This window comes from Rhodnius prolixus, unplaced genomic scaffold, assembly GCF_049639745.1.
Source record: "Rhodnius prolixus isolate KJV_2025 unplaced genomic scaffold, Rpr scaffold_9, whole genome shotgun sequence".
Classification (NCBI taxonomy): Eukaryota; Metazoa; Arthropoda; class Insecta; order Hemiptera; family Reduviidae; genus Rhodnius; species Rhodnius prolixus.
In genome coordinates, this window is record NW_027411604.1 from 11,985,179 (window position 1) to 12,007,562 (window position 22,384).

The window sequence follows — 22,384 nt, forward strand, 5'->3', positions numbered from 1 at the left end:
AATCTTTTCATTTCCTGTTAATCAGGGTATCTTGTAATGAAAGCAGGAAGTTCAACTAGGGAAAGTAATTAGGAAGTATTTTCTTGGGGGAAAAAAAGAGAGCAAAAGAAAGAAGATAACATCATATTCTAAAAGCTGGAATCCTTGAAATGAAAGAGAGGTAAATAGGCTTAACATTCATCTCTGACTAACCGAACATTCTTGTCTGTTCAGAAAATTATTTCTACTAAATCGTCTTTATAGAAATTATGGCAGAAAATTTTAAAAGAATATAAGAAACTGAATGAGATAAATCCATGAAATAGAAGCTTGCGTCACAGTTAATCCTGAAATAGCCCGATTCTGGGAATGTAAGGCAGATTCTTTTTTTTTAACCAGCTGTCTTTAAATCTTTTTAATATATATATAATCGGATTTAAATCCAAGCTGAAGTGGGAGAGATAGATACCTGTAAAAGACGCAGCAACATCTTATCAAAACGACATGTTGATTGCATCAGCAATCCAACGAACTCTACGACAAGCATGGTGGCAGGAATATGCTTACGATTTCTACTGAAATCTTAATTTCGGAAGTATGAAACGATATCAGTATTTGCTCCTACAAGGAATATAGTGTTTTACAATATCACTTGATTAAATTTGATCTTCAGTTTGACAAGAAGTGGCTAGGTTTTAGTCATCCGGTCTAATTTTTTGTACGAATATAACTACTTTCTATCGGCTTCTTTGATAATTTGTTAAAATTAAAATTGGTGATTAACTTTAATATGTAAATAATTACGACTTAGTAAAGAAATAACTGAGTTGGATCACTTTTTAACCTTCTTGTTATTTAAATTATTAAATCGAGAAAACTATTAATGCTACAATAAGGGCAGCAGATAAGGGACCGTGCTGGTCGTGTGACGATAGCGGACAATGACACCATTCTATAGTGACAATTGCAGACGTCTGGTGACAGTTACGGGGACCATAAATTGCGCCAATAGATAGCTAGGAGTGCTGATTGTCCGTAACATACACAGAATATATGAATGACTATCCGCCTAATCGAGGTCCAGACTGTCTTCTGCACAAGTTCTCGCATTAATAGTGCATGATATATTGTCCAGGTTTTTTTCTTCATTACTATTCGCAAAATTTTCCAGTATTTTATCTTTTAATTTATGAAAAATATTTAATCTTTTTATGGAAATTACGAAAGACCACCTACTATTTCTAGAATCAACTCACCCAAATAGTCTGGAAGGTGTAAATTTTTATGTGAGAGAATTTATTAATTATTATAAATGATTTCTATGTTCAAAGTTAATGTTGTTTTTCCTTATTTCGCCCTTTCAATTTGTTTTAGGGCTTCTACATTTAGAACGTGTCAAAATAACGTTTAAAATTATTAAATAACATTATTCTTTGATTAATTGCAGAAGGACGAAACGGTTTGGGAAATTAAGAAAAGTGATTGTTAGGAAAGGTGAAAGTGCGGACCGAAATTCTAGTAGAAATATGGAAAAGCATGGTAATGATAGGAGTAATTTTTGGGACCACATCGGGACAAGGAGGAATTGGGGACTGAAGAGAGGAAATCAGGAAGGAATAAGTTTATGTTGGACTCAGAAGGTTAGGAAGTGTGGCTACTTTCGCAAGTAGGAAAAGAGTGAAAAGATAGAAATTGCAGTAAAGAGGGCTTATGAAGTACCAAACTGAGGATGCAAGAATAAGTGTTCTGAGGATAGAAGGACAAAGGATTGAGTAAAGAGGAATACCAAGACGAAACGGAAACCTTAAAGAACTTGAGGTTCCTGCGATAGCCTAGGCTAGCAACCAGATGGCATTACTCCTAAACTCGTTACTTCCACATGAAGGAACTTTATTTAGAATCATCTGAATCCTCGGAAGTTGTCCTTTCAGCAGTTTCTAAATAGTATCGTACGCAATAAATTAGGAGAAATAAAGTTAAAAATCTTTACTAATTACTGCCTGTATCGTCACTGAATTCAACATTGTTGGTGGACAGTTAATGGCAAAAATTTCGAGGCAATCTTTCTAAATATTTACTTAACTCAATCCCCAAAGTGCAGCCATCATTCAAAGGCACATCAAGTTGGCGTTGTCACCTATTTAATTTTATAAATGAACCTCTTTTTATCAGCAGAGAAGGTTACTACATTTTCCTGAAAGATTGAAGCAATATTACCTTTAGAAGATAATGCTGGCTGATATTTTACTAAAAGTTAAATTTGAATAGAAGCTTGAAATATGAACCTTATTAGCTTTCGTAAAAAGAAATTTTGCTCGTTTCAAAGGGAAATGATTTGAATTGTCATCATGCTTGTGAAAAATTGCCGATCATTATTTCTTTTGAAACCAATTTTTCATTTGTTTAATTAATTTTCTTCTTTTTCAATTTTTCTTCTTCGTCTTTTTTATACTTTGTTCGGAAATACCAATCTGTCAAAAGAATATTAAATCAGAACGGATGTTGAATTAAAACTAGAACTTAACAAAGATCACTAGCAAAAATTTATAAAGATATTCACCTTGCAGCTTCTTATTAAAGTACCAGTTGAATACTTAATGCAAAGCGATTTCCATTAGGTACGCTCTAACGATGAATAAAAGGGAAAATTTAGTGGATGAAAGAGGCTTTATGAAAGAAAATAATGAATGAAATGAACGAAGCCTTCAAAGCAAAATTATGAAAATTCTAGGGGTCAAAAAAAGGATGATTTTCTCTCGTTGCGACTCTCTCGGAATTAATGATTTTTTTTGTTTATTCATTAGTTCGGTGCTGATCATTATTTATTTTCACTTGAGGTGCATCACAAGGGGAGCAAAGAACTTCACTGTGTACTGTCGGTTTAAGTTCAGAACACTTTCATGGCAGACTTTCTATCAACTCCGAGGATACGAAGATAAGAGGTATACGAGGTATGTTCAAAAAATAAGGTGAATTTTCAAATTTCGCGGGCTACGTACATTCGAATTTCGATTGTCTTTTTTTTTTATGTTGGTACACTTGTCTCGAACATATTTTCAAAGTTGTAGCTATATAGCATGTTTAGTTTGTATGTTAGAGGCATAAATAAGACGTGTTTTGCGAGTTCGGCGATTTTCTTCTGTCGAAAAAAATGGATCAACGAATTTGCATCAAATTTTGTGTAAAAAATGGAATTAAGTGCTCAAAAACACTTGAAATGTTGAGAGTGGCGTACGGTGAGAGTACTCTGTGTCAAAAAAATGTTTACAAGTGGTACAAGCTTTTCACAGAAGGTCGAGAAGATGTGAATGACGACGCTCGCCCTGGACGCCCCAGCACATCAACAACCGATGAAAATGTTGAGAAGAATCGTCGAATCACAATTAGAGAAGTTGCTGAGGTTGTCGGCATATCGGTTGGCACATGTCCTGCAATTTTTTTCGGAAATTTTGGGCATGAAGCGTGTAGTAGCGAAGTTCGTTCCAAAATTGCTGAATTTTGATCAAAAAAACCGTCGCATGAGCATCGCTCAGGAATTGTTGAATGACATTATCATGTCTCAGTCACCGTATTCACCAGATTTGGCGCCCTGCGACTTTTTCCTGTTCCCATGATTGAAGAGACCCATGAAAGGACGGAGATTTGCGACGATTGAGGAGATAAAAACCGAATCGCTGAGAGAGCTCAAGGACATACCAAAAAGTGCATATCAGAACTGTTCCGAGGATTGGAAAAAATGCTGGCACATATGTATTATATCTGAGGGGGACTACTTTGAAGGAGACAAAATAAAAATCGATGAATAAATAAATATTTTTTAAGAAAAATGAAAATTCACCTTATTTTTTGAACACACCTCGTATATCATCTCGCTGAGCCGGAAATCTTCTGAGTCTTCTAGATTTCTGCGCCTAATGATTTGATTAATGAAATTGACAACAGCTTAGCGTAGGTTCTATATCACTCTTGTATAGCTCCTTCCATGCAGAAGTGCGCACAGATAATACAGGTGGAAGTCCAGGAGTGAACTGGTTTTTTTTTTTGCAAAATCCACCCTTTTGTGCAGCTAAGAGTAGAAAACATCTATTTGTTGGACAATTTGTACCACTTGGGAGCAAAAATAGGCTTGTCATTCTTCCCTCTCTTTATTGAATATTGAAGGGATTCTAGAAGAAAATTTGGCCAATAATTGTGATTGTACTTGCAGATAGATCCAGTGAGACGTTGGATAGACTGAAATGTAAGGGCTGCTAGCTGAATTGAAACGGAGATTTCCGCGTCTTGAGTCACTAGCCACACTACCACTGCGGCAATATCTCCATTTTGTAAGCTCAATTAATTGGATAATTATCTTTAAAAAGGTTTGATTTTACTTCTTTAACAGCTGATTAGTTACTAATCTATATTAAACGATTCTCGAATATTCTCAAACTCCAATTCTGGAGAGCGTTTTTCAAAATTGTTAATATAAAACTCTTCAAAGCAGCTGTAAAATGCGGAGGAACTTGTCTAATATAATGTTCCATTTGCCTCTATTATTATTCATTTTATTGAATGTACTTGCGAATTACCAGGGTAAGAAATTAATATTTTCAATTCACATAAAATTTTTGAAATTTATTTTACAAGCAGTTTAACATTACTAAACATTACAGATTCAAAACATTTTAGTTCATTGTTATTTACTTCAACCAGTTAATTAAAAAGTACTTCAGTGGTTTAGGATAGAAAATAGAATATTCGTAGGTGTAGTAATAGCATTGCATTCACAATACTTTAACCCTTTCTGTTTTAGAGTTCACTTGATATTTAAATTGTAAATTTACTAACGATAAAATGGTGTGGGTGCTTTAAATAACAAAGGTGTGGTAATAACTTTGGCGAAATAAATAACCAGTATTGTATTTATTTTCAAAATACTGCTCATTATTTGATAAATTTGAATTCTCAAATTGAAATAGTATTCTCTTTACTTCAGCCAGTTGATCTAATAATACTGACAATCATTTGAAATAGAAGAAAACTGGGTGGCTCCTTAGATTCGAACCAAACTAAGATCATGTTGACGTCAGATAAACTTAGAATCAGAAAGGAACACCTCGTACGCTAATTTCCATGAAATATTGAAAAGGCTAAATAGAGATCTGGATTACTTTCATCAATTTTGTATTAATCAGTTTCTCTTAAACTCTCAGACTTTTAATTAACCGCCGTCAGACACTTCAGAAACTTCTTTGCTCCAGAACTCTCGTGTACAACTTTTACTCAGTCCATTACTGACATACGTCAGTAAGTATGACCCTTATAAAGACTGTAATGAATAAGCTGCAAGTTTTGAAAAAAAAAGCTGCATATCGCTATTGCAGTACCGTGGTTAATAAGGAATGAACAAATCGACAGAGAGCTAGAAGTAGGCACAGAAAGACTTTATGGACAAAACAGGACAGATATTTCTAGAGAACTTGACTTCTTTTAGTATCTAGACTATACCACCTACTCGGAGAGAATACAGACCAACGTCGGATAAAACCTAAACCTCCGCAGGACGTTTTTTAAAACACTTAATTCCTGATTACGTCGAAAAAATCAGTTAAACTTAGTTCACAATGGAGTTTAGAGGCAATAAAGCTTGTATTTATTTTATTTTATTTGTTTTATTGCTTATAAGAAATGATACATTTCTATAACAAGAGTTTGGCCTCTGCTAGTAAAAACAATTATAAAAAGAAATAGGCACTACCCATTACTTCCACTTGTGAAAGATAAATACAAAATAAAATAAAAGTAAGATATACAAAACCAAAATCACCCCTCGTACAATAATTATATCTTAAAAACAAAGAAAAATAATGAAAACTGATATATTTACAAAAAATAACTTAAATTTGATACTGGTAGGAGTTTAATTATAATTTGGTGGCGGAATTTCTTTATAGCTGTTTAATAAAATTCTTACAAATCTACACCTCTCATCTAGAGCACCAGAAATGAAATAAAACGAACTGTTTAATTCTTCTTTGCTGTCAATATCAAGTAAATTAGAATATAGCTTGTATAACAATTGATTCAGCCAATCTATCTCATGTATTCTATAATTATCTTTTGATCAAATATTTTCTATTGCTTTTACGTACATTTGGCATTTTCCTAATTTTATCAAATAACCGGGATAAAATAATACTAGCCGGGACGCCGGTTAGAATCTTCAAAACGAGTTAGTCTCTGCTAGAATGTTTGGTAACCCTAACCTTAAATATCTATTAAGTGTTCTCCTCCCTTCTAAACTTCTCAGCTGATACCTGCTTCTTACAAGATTAATAACGCCTAGGAAAATCTAGAATTGGATCGTTTTTACCACTTCCCACACTTTTACCCTACTTCTAAACTTTTTCTAAAGGTGTTTTAGTCTGTTAGGAGGTGTTTTAATCAGTTGGGATCATTACGTCGATGGCTCTTCCTTCATTATCCTTCCAGCTTACATCGCCAAAAACCAACTAAGGATCAGTTTAAAACACATAGCCAGTAACTAATGAAACCGTTTTGGAGGTGTACTTTGTAACATCATGAGCTGGGGCTAATTGATATATCGTCCTAATACATCTATTGTATATTTTAGTTACTCAACTTCTTTTTTCATGTATAGTCATAAGAAACTTTATCTGTATCTAGGATGTTGCTCTTCAGCAGGTTATAAACATTCGCAAAACAAAGTTTCAAACTTTTTACTAATTAAGTTACAGTTTCCGTACAAAATTTACTTGTATCCCATCTTGATTTGGAAATATGCCATCATTCCATATTAGTCATGAAATCGCTGAGTATTTGGTAGTATTTTGCGGCGCCCCATTATGTATCTAAGAAGTCTAGGCGATGAAAATAGTGGTAATTGTTCCACTGAAGCTGCATTCCTTTGGAGAATCACTTCAGGCGAATTCCTGTATTGTTTTCCTGTGGACACGGCACACCTGAATCGAAACATTGTTGCTGAACAGCTAATCCCAACAGTTACGGAGCAATCTTTCTAAAACTTTACTCATCATATTCCTACATACAATAGTTCAATAAATAGTTATTTTTTATTGAATAATTATATTGAATTAGTAAAATTATAAATTTTATAAAAAGCACTGTGTAATTACGTTTTAAAACTTAACTTCTACAGTTCTAATAAAAGTATCACCATCACATTATGTTGTAAAAGTTTTTTTATTAATTTTTTTTTCCTCTTCGCAGCATTTTCTTGACAATTTTGTGCTGTACCTAAAGTAATTCCATTTTTAGTTTTAATCAGCTTATTTTCTTGTTGAACTTAATGAGCAAAGTTAATTAATTAAGCAAACTTTAAGCTTAAATAAAACTTTTGTCTTATAATTTGAACAAGACAAGGCACATGTTTTGTTATTAATTACAAATATTGATATTGTCTTTTGCAGTAAGGCGCAATCAGTGTATCTCTGCGATGTGGACTATTGTGGCACAAATTTAAATTAAGCTGGGGAATACAAGCAACCGAAGGCATTCTTGTTGACAGCATCCAATGTAAATCCACAGTGAAACTCTTGAAGTTCATCATAGAGACAGTCTTGTAGCTTAGTAAGTACAATCAATGCAGTTTAATGAGTAGTTCTGCAGCAATGTGTTTATATTAATTAGTTACTTGTAATGATTTCCTGATATTCATCTGTTATTATTGACTGAAACAACAACATCTTACTTCTTGGAAGCGAAAGTATTTCAGTGTTTTCTATTTTCGTAATAGATGCAAAGATTTGGAAAATTATTTTTCAAGAAATAAAGAAATAGTAGCTGCAGACATATTCTACATTTTAATAATATCATACATGATTCATTTTGCAAAGTAGAACTAGTATCAAAGTATTATGTATTCGTCGATTCCACGAATTGTTTTTGATCGAAAGAATATGTCTTTTGTTGATACTGGAAGCTTTGGCTGAGTCCCCAGACTTCCGTACTGTAATTTCAACTAGTTTTAAGTATTATTGTGTCGTTCGTTGATTAATGAAAGTTTCGATCGTTTGTCGAGAGTTTAGAGAGAAGATTGAATTGTTTGTTAAGTTCTTTCCTATTATGTCTCGTGTAAGGATTCCAGTATAGTTGTTTATTCATGGAGATACTTAGGCATTTTACTGTGGTACGAAGAGGAGTGCTGTAGCTAAACGAGTGTCAGGATAGTTAGCTTTAGAGTTTAATGTAACTAGATTTATTTTATTTCTCAATTTATTGGGTCAATGCTCAAGGGATTCTATAAGGGATTGAAGGGAGCGATGGACTAGCCTGGTATTTGTGAGAAATTAGGATTGCCTTGTCAACCGGCGTATCAACAGTGTGTTTAGGTCCAAGAACTATCCCCTGGGGCAACACTCGCACAAATTGGGAAAGAAAGAGAGTAGGTATTTCCCCAAACGACCCGGAAGAAGATAATGTGCATTAGGCAGGATGCACTTGAATTAAGCAAGCAATCTGGTAAGCCAGATGCGATGGAAAGCCTGTCCAAAATTGATGAAATCTCCCGATTAATACTGCTTACCCCAAAGAAAGTTCCGAGAAAATTTCTTGTTCAAATCCCAATTGATTTTCACACTCGACAAGTTTTTGTAGTTAACAAACTATTTTATCTATTAAGTTGTGTCGTTCAACTATTCGTATTTTAACAACACACAAAACAAAAACATCCAGAACTAATATGAATTATATACTGCAATTTCTCTCTAAACCCAGAGTCCAACAAACTGTATGAATGTCTGTAAATTAATTTATGCATACAACCATTATGAATACTGATTAAGTTATTTAAATCTCTTTACACGGTTATATGGCTCTTCCACGATTTAATTGTGAACATGTGGGTGACAGTTATTTGTGCTGTAATTTATTTTTTATTTTCATTTATCGCTATGGATATCTAGGGTCAATGATATTTATGTGGATAATGGACACATTAAAAGTGTGTGTGAAGGTTCTGTAGGTTTGGTGACGACACCTCGTCAGGGCTTATCCATCCTACAAAGTTAATTTATTTAATTACGTAGGGGATTAATTATGAAATTTCTTATATGTGTAAAGTGAACTTTTGTAAAAATTGCCTTATTTAAACCGCTCTATTATTAGATCTAAACTAATGTTAATAAACTCTTTGGACGCAAAATCAACTTCTTGAATTCTAAAAAGAAAGTAATAATAAATACGTTTAGTTTTTCAATTCCATTGATGTTTACAGCGTCCAAATTTTTTGCCCCGTTCAACATTTTATTGCCATCATTTCCAAAGATCGATTTTTGCTGTATTCTCCTACGTAATTTGGTGGCCAAACCAAATTTGTCTTTAAAATGTGACTCTCTCCACCTTCAAAGTAACCATTGTACTCGTAAAGTGACAGACATCCCAGTCTGGTGTCCCTGCTAACTCTTCATATTTTCACACAGTCACAGAAGTGAATGGAATAGTCTTGTGTTTAAAGATCCGATGAAATCCTCTCTGCTTTTTTTTCCATTGAGGATTATGAGATCATAAGACCATTGATTAGGTCATACATATTCCAACATTTATCATTATAATTCTTGTGTGAGATCTAATCTGCAGTATCAATCCCATCAGCATCACTTTTAACATCGCTCCCTTCTCCTGTTTCTTCGTAGTACGAATTACCGTTAGAAGGACAAGTATTACCTCTTTTCGTCCATTCAAAAGGAAATTGTAAAAGGCTGTGTTCATGATTTAAAAATACTCGGAAGAGAAATGCCAATGTTATTGCTAATTAAAATTGTTGTAAGTTTGTCTTAAATCAATATATCGTGAGTTTTGCTGATTTTGCAAAGTGATTTAAGTAAAAAAAAATATGGCTTTCATACCGAACCTTAATAACATGGAGAATTGAGGTCAGTGAATAATTCGGCTGTCATTATGTTTGTAATTTATGATCAGCTGTCAAATTTATCTCATTCATGGTTGGGTTAGGGCATTAAAAAAAAATAGGAAATGAGAAATGAGATTATGTACCTGTGATTAGGAGGGTTTCCTGTTAAATGACATTATACGAAAATATCTGGTGCTAACTCACATGACTCACTTTTAACGAAGTTACGTATTCATATTTGCTTTAATGCAAAAAAAGGTATTGACCTTCATTATACTTAAATGGTACTGTTAAACAAAGCAAAAGTTAGTTTGGAATTTAGCTATGCAGAGTCGGGAGTCATAGCGAAATGCAGAGCAGCGATTGAGGCTGCCAATGAAAGCACTAAGACTATAGCGCTCCAATGGATTCCAGGACACTGTGGGCTGCTAGGAAACGAGAGAGCCGATGAATTGGCAAAAAGAGGTGCGCAAATGGATCAACCTGAGCAAACCGATCTCTATGCACGCTTTTAAAAGGATAACTGCTGCCAGTCTTCGATCAGAAGTAAAGTGCAGACAAAAAGCAAAAGCGGATGGAAAACGGTGGCAAGTCCGTCGCCTCTTATCCCGTACTCTTATCCGACGACTAAAATGTCAATAATGGGTCTTGTGATTTCGTCTCTAGCGATTTTACTATTGACAGTGTCTATTTATTATTTGGAAGTCTACCTTTCCGGGATATTGCATTGTAGAAGACATCTTCATTGAGCATGCTCTCATTACATACATAGATCATAGCCACTTCTCTTCAATCTCCCAGATTTCAGGTGTTGGCGAGAGAGAGTAAAGGATTTGAGTGGGTTGCAGTATTAAAATGAAATTTACGATAAGCATACTAACTTTAGATAGTCATTGTCAAAAAGTTTTTTAGGTACTTGTAGCTAGCGATTTTTCTTGGTAAAATAGAATTTTTGAAGGATTAGAACACAAGGATTGGATTGGTGATGAGTTAGAATGTTTAGTCGAACTTCCGTACTTAAATTCAGTACTTTAACAAAACTGATCGTTGTTCATAAAGTTGGTAGCGTCGATTAGTTTCTTTTCAGTCTAGTGAGGGCGACTCCGAGGATTTGGTTAATGACGTGATGAAGGATTTTTCACGAAGTGTGAGAATAATGTAAAGAGATATTTAATAACAATTTAATTTTCGGGTAAAATAAAAAATAAAATAATTATCAGTAACGAAAACGAACATTAACACTTAACGAAAAACTGATTTATAAAAACAATTACATAGTTCTGAAGCTGAAAGTTAGATAGACCCTTATTCTGTCCGAATATTAACATTTTAGAACCCACCCTGTGTCCAAAGAACAATACTTAACTTGCAGCTTATTGGCTTCTCGACTATACTGTTTGGACAGCATAACTATCTCTATAGTAATTCGATATCTTTTCTTCATAGAAAGCTAACTCTTATAAATCCTTAAGAACAATGAATCTTTTGTTCGCGTAACGGAATGGCCAGGTAATTCCGACCATTCCGACTGTTCAGGTGTTTTCCCTAGTCTTCTGATATTCCAATTACATTAACAAAGATAAATTTAAAATTCATAATTTAATATATTTAATAAAGAGTTAACAGTATAAAAGGGATTTGAAATTAGTTAATTAATTTATTACCATAATAATATTACACTTTTGCCATTTATATAATATTGGGATGCCTTCTAGGGAGGATTAGTATTGGATCTGTCTGGAGAATCACCCAAAAATTAATTTAGATATTACAAGAATGGTTCCAGGATTAACGGCAGATCTGAAAGCTTCTTTCTACTTTGACTTACTTGGAGAGTAGACCACCGTTTCCAGACCGATGTTATGTTATTCTTTGCAGTATTTCGGATGAACGGATTCGTATCTCCCTGTTGAAAGAGGTTTGCATCTGTTTGGATAAACAGGCTGCTTTGAATCGTTAAATTCTGGTGTTTTCACTTCCAGACAGGTGTTGGAATGGTCTAGGATCGTTGATCGGACAGGAGATGGACTGAAGGGCCAAATCGGGCGCCTTACTCTCCCCTCATTGGCCTCGTCTAGCTGTTGACGTGCCAATTTCTCTTGTTTAGATTTCCGTACGAGCTCGGTCTCGCAGTACTCATCCTTATGGAAGAGCTCTGATGTTTTCAACCGTCCAAATTGTTGATTCGGGCCTGTCCAGGGTCGATTGTAGGATGCTGTTAGATTTTTCATCGACCTCTGTCCGATACTTGGTTCCCTTTCACTAGGCTTTATGGATTTAAGGCACAATAAGGCTCTTATGAGTTACTAAAGTAAGAGCACAAAAAAATAATACTATTCCTCTTTTATTTCCTCATTCTTTAACTAATTATATCGATTACTCAATTTTTCTTTCATCTTTGTAAAGAATGAAGGTTAATACATTAAGAAGAAGATTGATTGCTTCTATTTAATGGCCAATAAAAATTCATCTAACCTTATTTCAATAAAATGGGACCATTTGTTACAACTTAAAATAGAACAAAATGTTACTAAAGCAGAACTGCATTGTTTTGTTTATTATGGCGCATCCCTCAGTAATTTTATGTCAGTAAATTAAATGAATATTTACAAACATACGAGTATATACAACGGTTCCACAACGTAGTAAATATGCTTAGTTATCTCATACTCTGCTGTGCCAGTTGTTCTTTTATGTTCTGCTATTTATTTTCTCTCAAATTTTTAGTTTCCTCTCCAAAACTAGTGTCAGCTAACTTAAGAATTACTCGAGTGATAAATTATTGAAATATAGTGGTTTACCAGTTATTTAGGTAACCAATAATCACCTGACTTTTTGCCAATATCTGAAGTAGTTGGTTTTCGGTAAGTATTTCTTTCTTATTTCATGTTATTGCTTTCATAATTTTGTGTTTTTTTAAAAAAAGTTTATTGCATTGTTGATTGCCTGCTCCATTACCTGTGTTTTTGTTGACTTTCTTGAGAGTAATGGAGAGGGACCCAAAGTGATCAAATAATGTAAAAGAGGTGCTCAATCCCTGTCAGTTTTACGAACTGAGAGTTTTCACTGAAGGTTCAAGTTTCGGCGCGCTTTCCCTGAAAAGAAGAAAAAAAAAAGCCGTTCCGATTTTGTCATTGTTGCCAGACGCTTCAACACAAATTTTGTCGCTCGAATTTATCACTGGTCTTGGGTTTCCAACATTTGTAGTACAGGTTTCATAGTTTTTGACAATTTTCTCAAAAGATTGGCTTCTAGTATCGCTGAAGAGGTTTCTTGTTCATGTAGCAGCTCCTACCACTCCTTAGTTGAGGACAATTAAAATTTTCAATAAAAGCCTAGTGACAATTAAAGATTATGCAACAAAGCGTTCACACCGTAAACGTTTTGCAGAAAAATTTCTGGTTTTTGATAAATATTTATTGCTTTAAACCAATAACACTAAACGTTTTGATCCTTTTGTAGTCTTTGAAAAAGAATATATATTAGATTCTTGATCCGCCCGCCCAATTCTTCCTTCCATCCCTTTCTTTTTTTAATGGAAAGTTAACGAAGCGAAAAATATAAGCGTGTAAAGGGCAAGTGGTCCGTGAATTATTAGATCCTGCCGCCCTCTACCTTCATATAAGGGTTTTCTTCAGGAGTCATTTTCCGATTATCATATGGTTATGAAAGTAATAATTTCTTGTTGCTTCATCTCTCCATATTAAAGGCATTATATTAGATTTTTTTAATACGGTCGTAAAGTTAATAAAATTTGTGCAATTATTTTGTGTATACATTCTACAGATTTTTAAACAACTTTATTATGTATTTATACATAGTTTTAATGTGCAAAGAAATCTGAAAGAAAAGTAGGAGAGAGATAATCAAAAGCAAAGTAAAAGAAAAACCCATCGGTAGCATTTAAAGTCCCTAGTAGAATGTAGATCAGAGCCAAGCTGTGATTGAGGCAGGGTTGTTCGCAAAGATCGAGAACGGAGTTTATTGTCTAAAGAATTGGGCAGAACTTGTAATATAATATAATATATTTTATTTGCCTAAAGAAAAATACATCTTGTGGCAAGGAGACTGTCCTGCACATGTTCAACAATTTACAAAAATTAAGGAATCTTAAATTAAAAATTAAAACCATTACATCCTGAGTTAGTCGAAAATAATTAAAGTATAGAATAATGATACATTAATTTAAAATAAAATGAATAACTACTTAGATACGGCTAATCTGATAAAATAAACTAGAAATTTTCAACACCTGAAATTAACACTACTGACAAAGAACATTTAGTTAACTTCTAATTTATTATATACTAATACAAAGAGCATACGTTTTCACCTACTATTCTAGCCTTGAGAACTTGTAATGAATATATATAAAGTGTAGAAATAATCCTTGGATGTAATTTCATGAAACTCTTTAAGAGAAATGAAAAATCCGTTCAGTGAAACGATAATGTGGTCAGATCCGCTGGATAATATCCGGATTTGATCCGCCTGGCACACGTGTTTAGGTCGATCAGTCAGTTTGGGGTAGAAAATTCGACTTCATATTTCTGTCAACTCTCAGACAGCAAGTGTGGTGTAGGAAGTCTAAAAACTGTCATCAAGTTTCGCAAAAGATTTGTTGAACTTCATAATTTTTTTTGTTTTGTTTTACTTCCTAATTGAGGTTGTGTTAAGTTGTATAACCATTAGTTTAAAATTCAAAATTACGTTTTAAATTATTTATTATTATTTAGTGTAATTTTGTTCAACAGATAAAAGTATACAATAAAAAATTACCTGATTCTTTCATACTAATCTCAGTCTCAAATGAGTCTATCTGAAGTATTTTTTGGGGGTTTTATTGTGCTCTCTTTCTTTCTTTTAAATATGAAGTTTTTGATGGGCACTCATTTGCTAAACATCTAAAAGTTAATCGCCTAAAGAAACTAAGATGTAAATGTTATTATTTTATAAACTTCAATATTTTATTACATATATTTTCCGGGACTTAAATAAAGTTAGATGTATAAAAATAACTTGTTAAAGACAGGGGCGTAACGCCCTTAAGGGAGAGCTAAACTACTCACCCGAAGTTACATCAACAACAGCCACGCCTACTCGCCATGTTCATTTGAGCTTCTATATTATTTATTAGGGAGTAATGTACTTATTTTATATATTTATATATATATATACTTGAAGAGTAACAACAAAATTACAGCCTTATTTCTCTCAAAATTACAGTCATTGTACTTCTTTAATAAGAACCTTCAAAGTTGGTGGTCATTGCGTCCAAAGCCTACTCATCAGGGTTATTTTGTCTTCCGTATTGTATATTTTTTTTGTTGCAGAAAATAAGATGAATTCTGGACAGATAACTATGAGTCTTCGGAAAACGGAAAAACTATTGGGAAAGTAGTTGGCCTAGAACCCGTTAACCTTACCTCAAACCCATGACCTTCCCTTTTTCTGATCCTAGTGCCTTACTAGCTTATTTTCTATTCCTAGGAGCTCGCTGTATGGACTGCAGCTAGGGGTGCAAACACTTTTCTAGAGTCTAGCACCTCAGTTTATATAAATAAACATAAGTCTTATGTTAAAAATAAAAAATATTAAATTAGAGTAAGATTCACAGCAATTTTCTTTATTTGCAGCTACACGACATAATTAAAAAATGGGTAAAAAACATCTGCTCTTAAATGGGCACAACCAAATCTTAAAGGGAGCTCGTGTTGTTGAAGAAGACAAAAGTAAAGAAGGTGGCAAAGAACGTGGTATACCTACTACCTTATCTTCTTTTAAGATGTCCTCTCAAAACTTCTAATTAGCGTTAGACACATTTTATTGTTCTTTGATGGAAGACTTCTTTAAGAAAACCTCAGGAATTACCACAAGGAATTGAAAGAGTGCTAAAGCAAACTTTTTGAAAAGTGGTAGCTGGTGGTAACTGAATGGGAAAAACTAATCAATCTTCCATGTCGCCGCCTCCTTGACATTGAGGCTGTTACTTTTATTTATCTTTAAGTGCGTTCATTTCTTAAGGGAAATTCTGTGACCTTTTTGCTTGTATCTTGATTGAAATGGGCCTTAATAAAAATATCGGTTTGCTTAGATTGTATTGAGATTAAAGTTTACTTTTCATTTTATTAGTGTGCTTGTTTTTCCATCTAGTAGAGTAAAAGTTCAGCTTTATGAAGATTGATCCCTCGAGAAATACCATTTTATATTCCGTCAACGTATCTGAAATTTTTACTCTCAAAGTTATGCTCAAATAAGAATGTATAGAAGTGATTGGTGTGTGATTGCACTTAATTATCTCGTATCAGCTTTTAGTTCATTGGGCATGTAACAATGGTTTTTAGTGCATAATAGCACATATTTTGGCATATTTATGAGCCTTTAAAAAAAGTATAATGAAATTATTATTCAAGTTCTTCATAACTGTTCTTTTTGTGCATCGACTTCTTGGCCAATAGCGCCATCCGAAAAAAGAAAAAAAAAAAAAATTTCTTTCACAATCTGTAGCCACTCAAGCTAGGATGGCACCTTCATATAATATTATTACATTAGATAATGTTATCTCGGTTCTTAATCAGCAGGCCATATCGTCAAATAAATACTATCCATAGGCAAGTTATAACTTTACTTTAGTTTTTAAGCTGTAAAAACAAAAACAAAAAATTAAGTTTAATCCGAATGATTGGGCTTCCGAAAACCTCAGGGAAATAACATGCATAATGTGAATATTTGACTAATAAAGCCAAAAGAATTAATGGTGCACAGTAAGACAATAGAAGACATCTATCCATAAAGTCACGAAGCAAAATCTTACAGAAAGAAACTAATAAGCCAACAGTATCAACGAAATGTTGCAAGAACCACCAGGCTTGGCTTAGAAATACATTATGTCTTATTTAAAAGGCCTTGGCAGAAACGTGCATCGAAATGTTTACTGCCTACAGCCTGTGGCACACAACGTCTAAAAAAAGACCATAGGACACTGCCTCACAAAACACTAGACTCATATGGTGGACAAGTGCACCAAATATGGAGAAAAGAATGAAACAGAACGCGTGAAGCTTGAATAACAGCAAGGAAAATGTTGCACTTCGACGCTACATCAGTTAACTGTCGAAACCAACCACTTTAGGAATATTGACAAAGGAAATAATAGAAACAAAAACAATAAACTAGTGATAATGTAATCGTTCCTAATTCTGTTAAATATGAACAAACACAAACAACTTTATCAAAACTCAATGAATAAGGCAAAGAGACAATTCTCCAGTACGTGCATCCAATAACAGAATATTATCTCCATGGCACATGGCACACATTGTCGAAATGTTTGTCGTGCACATAAAGGCGATTTATCAAGTCCACAGTACAAGATATAAAGAAGAAAATCCAACCATACTTTACTAATGTGCCTTTTGGCTGCTTATGCTTGGGGAAAAAACTTAACAAATTTTTGTTTTTTAATAGCAGAAAAAAAAAATATAATTTTTATTTACGTACGGAGTTTGAGTGAAGATAATTAAGCTTATGTGAGTGGTAAAGTTTGATAACACTAAATCAACTTAGGCTATAAGTGTAGGGTCAGTTTGGTGAACAACAGTTTGTTATGTGGGGTATAAATTGATTATATTGACCGGACTTAATTAATTTAATTCAAATTCGGCTTTCTACATATATAATCTCCAATATTATACAGTGTATATATGTGCTAAGGTTCACTGAACATATTAATGTCAACATAAAAATACCGACGCTGGGAAGTAAGAAGTAAAAAACAAAAACATTTGGCAAACCATACTCTCGCCTAATTTATTTACATATATCTGTAGAAATGATAAAGTACCAGTGTTTATTAGAGTGTAGTATAGTAGGGAATTGATAGTTCTAGCCATTTTAAGAAAAGTTATGGCCGATAGAGTCCAGCAGACATTCTACAGTGGAAAGAAGTAGAAGTAACGCCATTTGCCGTCATCCCCTCCTTCTATGAAATAGGCTTAGAAAGCAGTTGGATATACGAACAACCATTACGAATTACCACTTCAGCGCCAAATCAATTAACCAACTCCAAAGTACTTCAACCAACCACTCACTTCAATATCCGCCCGAACAATAGGTTAATGTCTTATGTTCGAATCCAGCTGCTGGCCCTTAGATGTTCTTTTTCTAGGAGCTTTTTACAGTTCACCGGTGATGGATAGTGTTAGTAATTAATTAAGAATATTTTAAGATTGAAGTAAAAATTTAAAGAAATTCTTTTTTTAATCAGAAGATGATTCTTTTACAGAAGGTTTTCCAGCCTTTCGTTGTTTTCAGGAGATACTTTAGGTATTTTTTTTATAACTTGCTGCATGAAGCCGGATCACTTTTATTTTAAAAATTTCTCTGAAACAATGTTTTTATTTTTGTGGTTGGTGGAGGAAGTGGATATGCCACTACAGAGAACATGGCCAACCTCCGGATATCCCCCCCCCCCAAAAAAACACTACTTACATTCGGCGATTTTCCAAGCATTAGATGAAAGAGTGTAGAATCCTTCAAGATCTTGCGGAAGTTACCTTGGCTACATCTTTACGAGTGTTCTTGCCAAGTATTAGCAGTTACTCCGGCAAAACTTAAGTAACCTCAGGACTAGCCGAGGAAGTTCGTTTGTGTATCCTACAACCTCTACTGTTTGGGTTTAGTGTATCCATAAGGAAACTCTACAATTCACTGTAGTGTGCTGGAATGAGAGAAATGGTGTGATGATTAAGATGAAAGTGTTAATGATATGAATGAAGTGATAAGGTAAACACTTATAAAGGTATCAATAACTGAGTGTATTCTTCACACACGACCGAGCTAGTTCTATTTCTGATTTAATTGTTAATAATGATTGTAAAGCAAGAAGTAGACTCGTCATGATTGCTCGAGTGAATGCTGAAGTTACACAAGAAGTATATTGGTAGAGTTTGGCGACTACTTCTCCGCATTTCAAATTGTGTACTTACAATCACCGCTGCAACTATTGCTTACAATGGTAAGACCTACCTATATTTCCTATCGTTAAAAAAACTTTCATCTTTCTCCAACTCCACAATTAAAATTAATATAACCTTGGAGGTTTTTGAATCTGAACCAGATTCCCTGCACTATTCTATAAATGTTCCTTCAGACATATTCGAGTGTAGTTGCAAAGTGGTTCACATATTCAACGATATCAACTTCTCATCTTCAATCAACTTGCTGCTTACATAATCTCAGGGTAGTAAACTGATGAATGTACAGCTTTGTTGAGCAAGATGTTAAATGCATTTACTTAATCCATCTCACTAAGTTTATTCTGCGTATTTACTTTGTTAATGAACGGAGAGATAAGGTAGGATTTTAGAAGCTAAAGCTTCATGATAGAAACTAGAATGCATTATTGTTATGCAATATTTGCTATAGTTTGCTGAAACGTTATTAAAAGAGATGCATTTCATTTTACATTATTGTTTGCCATGATGATGTTATTCAACTTCATCCAATTTAACAAATAACCACAAACAAAATCACAGGTATATTACAACAAAACAAATAAAGTTTAAATATCTGGTCGGAACGCGGAATATAATTTTTGTTTTTCCCAAAACCTCAACCCTTCCCTTCACTGTGACACATAAATTGTTTATTTATACCAATTGTTTATTTATACCAATTGTGTTTTTATACAAAAAAAAAATTAAATCAAAACAATTCTTCATTTAAAATTAAACTTTTGGTTGCCGAATTCTCTTTCTCCCTTTCTAGTAAATTCATTGAAGAAAAACAAACATTTGTGGTTTTGGTACCTCAAATACGAAAAAATGAAATTATTGTTTTAACTTAATTAAAAAGTATCTGACAGGAGTCAGGGAATATACATCTGTGTATATAAATGAAATGAGAATATATCTGTGTTTATAAATGAAGAGAATACGAGTATATCTGTGCTTTTAACCGAATATCTGTACATTATTTGGAGTACTTTTAGTCAAGTTTTTTTTCGCATTAAGGATTCAGTGTTGCTTCACTTTCGTACTCTTGTTTTTCTAAATATTGCAATATATCATATAAGAGGGGAAAAAGGAAAACCGAGCATTGAACGAGGAAACTTGCAAAGAACCCAAAGAGGGACGGAAATAGGAATGTTAACAGAAAGGTAGAGGTAAAAAAGTAAGTTCTATGGTTGGGACATTTGAAAATAAATAGACGAAAATCGGCTGCCTAAATGAATCAACACGGACAGTAGACTGATAAAGGGTAGATCGAAGAAATAGTGAATGGAAGAGGTCAACGAAAAGCAGCATGGAGAGTGATTTAAGAAGGAAAATGGACTTGAACCAAGAAGAATGTAAGCAATGTCTACTTGGAATGATATTGTTGTTAGTCGATAGAAACCATTTGTTAAGGAAAAATCGCTTTAAAAGAAATATTATCTTATATATTCTCTGTACATCATATGTATACTTCTATACCTATATACAATCTTTTTCTTGAATACATGAGTAAATAAAATGCTAACATAATGCATACTAAATTACTTTCCATTACATATTATTATTGCAAATAATTTCAAAAAACAATCGAACGAAAATATTCGCTCTACAAAAATATCTGATGAGGTATCTATTTAAATACCCGTTTAGAAGACCTTGTGGGAGTGTTTAATTTTATTTATTTATTTTCTTTTATGTATTTATTTTATTTTCTTGGATTATTATTATTTTTTAGCCTTCCTGAGGTTCTAAAAAATGGCATTAGGCCAGTTTAAGACTGCTTTGACACTCGGCCTCTTCCAAGTAAAGAACTGCAATGAGTTACCAGTGTCTGATGAATGAAAATCAAATATAACTATTCTTTTAATATTCTTCAATTTCTTGCAATATTTTTAAAGCCTTGAGACCGTAGCAGAAGATGCATTCTCCCCCTTTCTTTCTTGAAAAGGAAAACTCAAAAGAGTATCTTTCTTGAAGTATTTTCTTTTGCAAAGACCCTTCGTGAAAATTTGATCCTTTTCCAACATACTGGAATGATGGAAAATCTTGGCGAGTAATATATTTAAGAACGCGAAGAAAAAAAGAAGAAGTATAAACTCACAATATTGTATATTTGAAAGAAGGATTTACGGAGATTACTTGTCTAACCTTGGAAGCTTGATTGAGTTGAAGCAATCTAAGGATAAGTACTAAACTTGCGCTTGGGTTAGGACCAGGTATATGTTCCCAATGATTATAAACTTTCTGCTCGGCTAATATTTCGAACTTGGTTTCTCTATATTTTTATTATGATTATTTTTGAGTTGAAATAAAACTTTTCAAATCCTGCGCTCTACCACATTATATTCTTTATGTTTGTACCAAAATTTTACCAATAAAATATAGTTTTACACTCATTTAATGTGCAAAATGTGTCCACATTTCTGTTGCTTAGAAGTTGGTTGTATCTAACATATATTATAAATACTTCACTTTGATGTTAGAATAACCAAAAATAAATAAATTTTATCTTCATTTAATATTCAGATGGTATCTTTACTGTTTCCGATAATATTTCTTCTTCTTCCTCTAAGTCTATATCGACATCTCTAATAACCCCTGTACTATGAATTCTAAAGTTAGGAATATAAGCTGAAATTTCCCTTTCTTTAAGGATATCCAAGTTAAGTAATTCGTTGGCTGCTTGGGCAATATTAGTTACTATTTTCATACGGTTTTTACCTGTAACTGCGATGTTCAATACATCATCTTTATACGTCATAGATGTCTTTAGTAGCCACTTTCCTAATGCCATACGATGGACCTTGCCCAGATTACCCATATTGCCCTTTAAATTCACAATATAAGGACCTTTATCGCCTACTTTATTTCTATTTTGTAGTACATTTTTTATGTAATCAGTTTTATAATTTAAGTTACCTGAGTTAGCCTCTTGTACGTGAACCTTAGACTTACTATATGCAATATTTTCCTCATTGGGGCGTTTATTTACCTTCAGTGTACTTTTGTTTATATTATTATCCTTATCCAGAGTACTAGTACTTACCACTTCCATCATGTTAGCAAGTAAGTTAGCATTATTACAATTGATTGATTGATTAGTAACATTCGGGTTAATGGTAGAATTATTTAATCTGACTAATTATCCGGGAGTCCTTGGCCCCCGCTGTCTGCCGACCTTTCACTCTATCGATGAAACTTCTTAAGATTTATGGGGGAGAATTCGAAGATAATGTAACACGCTCGGAAAATAACTATATACAAACACAAATAAAACCACAGTGCACTGACAATATCACTCACGACCAAGTTTCAACTTTGGTCCGCCACACTCAATCTCAGATACATATGTACAGTCTCAGAAATATAGATAATCAATGTTTTAAACTCAAAATTAGCACCCAAAAAAAGATTAAACTGACTTAAATTAAATATTTAAACATTGATTAAAATTTTTTCTGTGAATTCACTATTTTAGCAAACAATAGAAACTGTTTCGAAAGTTAGTTTTAAAAACAGATAACTCAAATTTTAT

At 33.4% G+C, this 22,384-nt stretch overlaps 1 protein-coding gene across 17 annotated transcripts in view; it reads left to right on the forward strand.

The window, feature by feature from the left end:
• Positions 1 to 22,384, forward strand: part of LOC141454708 (somatostatin receptor type 2-like) — a 177,543-nt gene that overhangs the window by 61,412 nt on the left and 93,747 nt on the right. For 10 of the 17 annotated variants that reach the window (XM_074129246.1, XM_074129249.1, XM_074129243.1 and 7 more), the window contains exons 2-3: positions 4,187 to 4,304; positions 7,413 to 7,572. The exons of 2 other annotated variants lie outside the window; for them this stretch is intronic. The gene's annotated coding sequence lies outside the window, so the exon portion shown is untranslated. Of the gene's footprint in view, positions 1 to 4,186; positions 4,341 to 7,412; positions 7,573 to 12,698; positions 12,718 to 22,384 lie in introns of those variants that run through there. 5 more of the 17 variants (XM_074129231.1, XM_074129234.1, XM_074129232.1 and 2 more) reach the window with 4 other exon arrangements.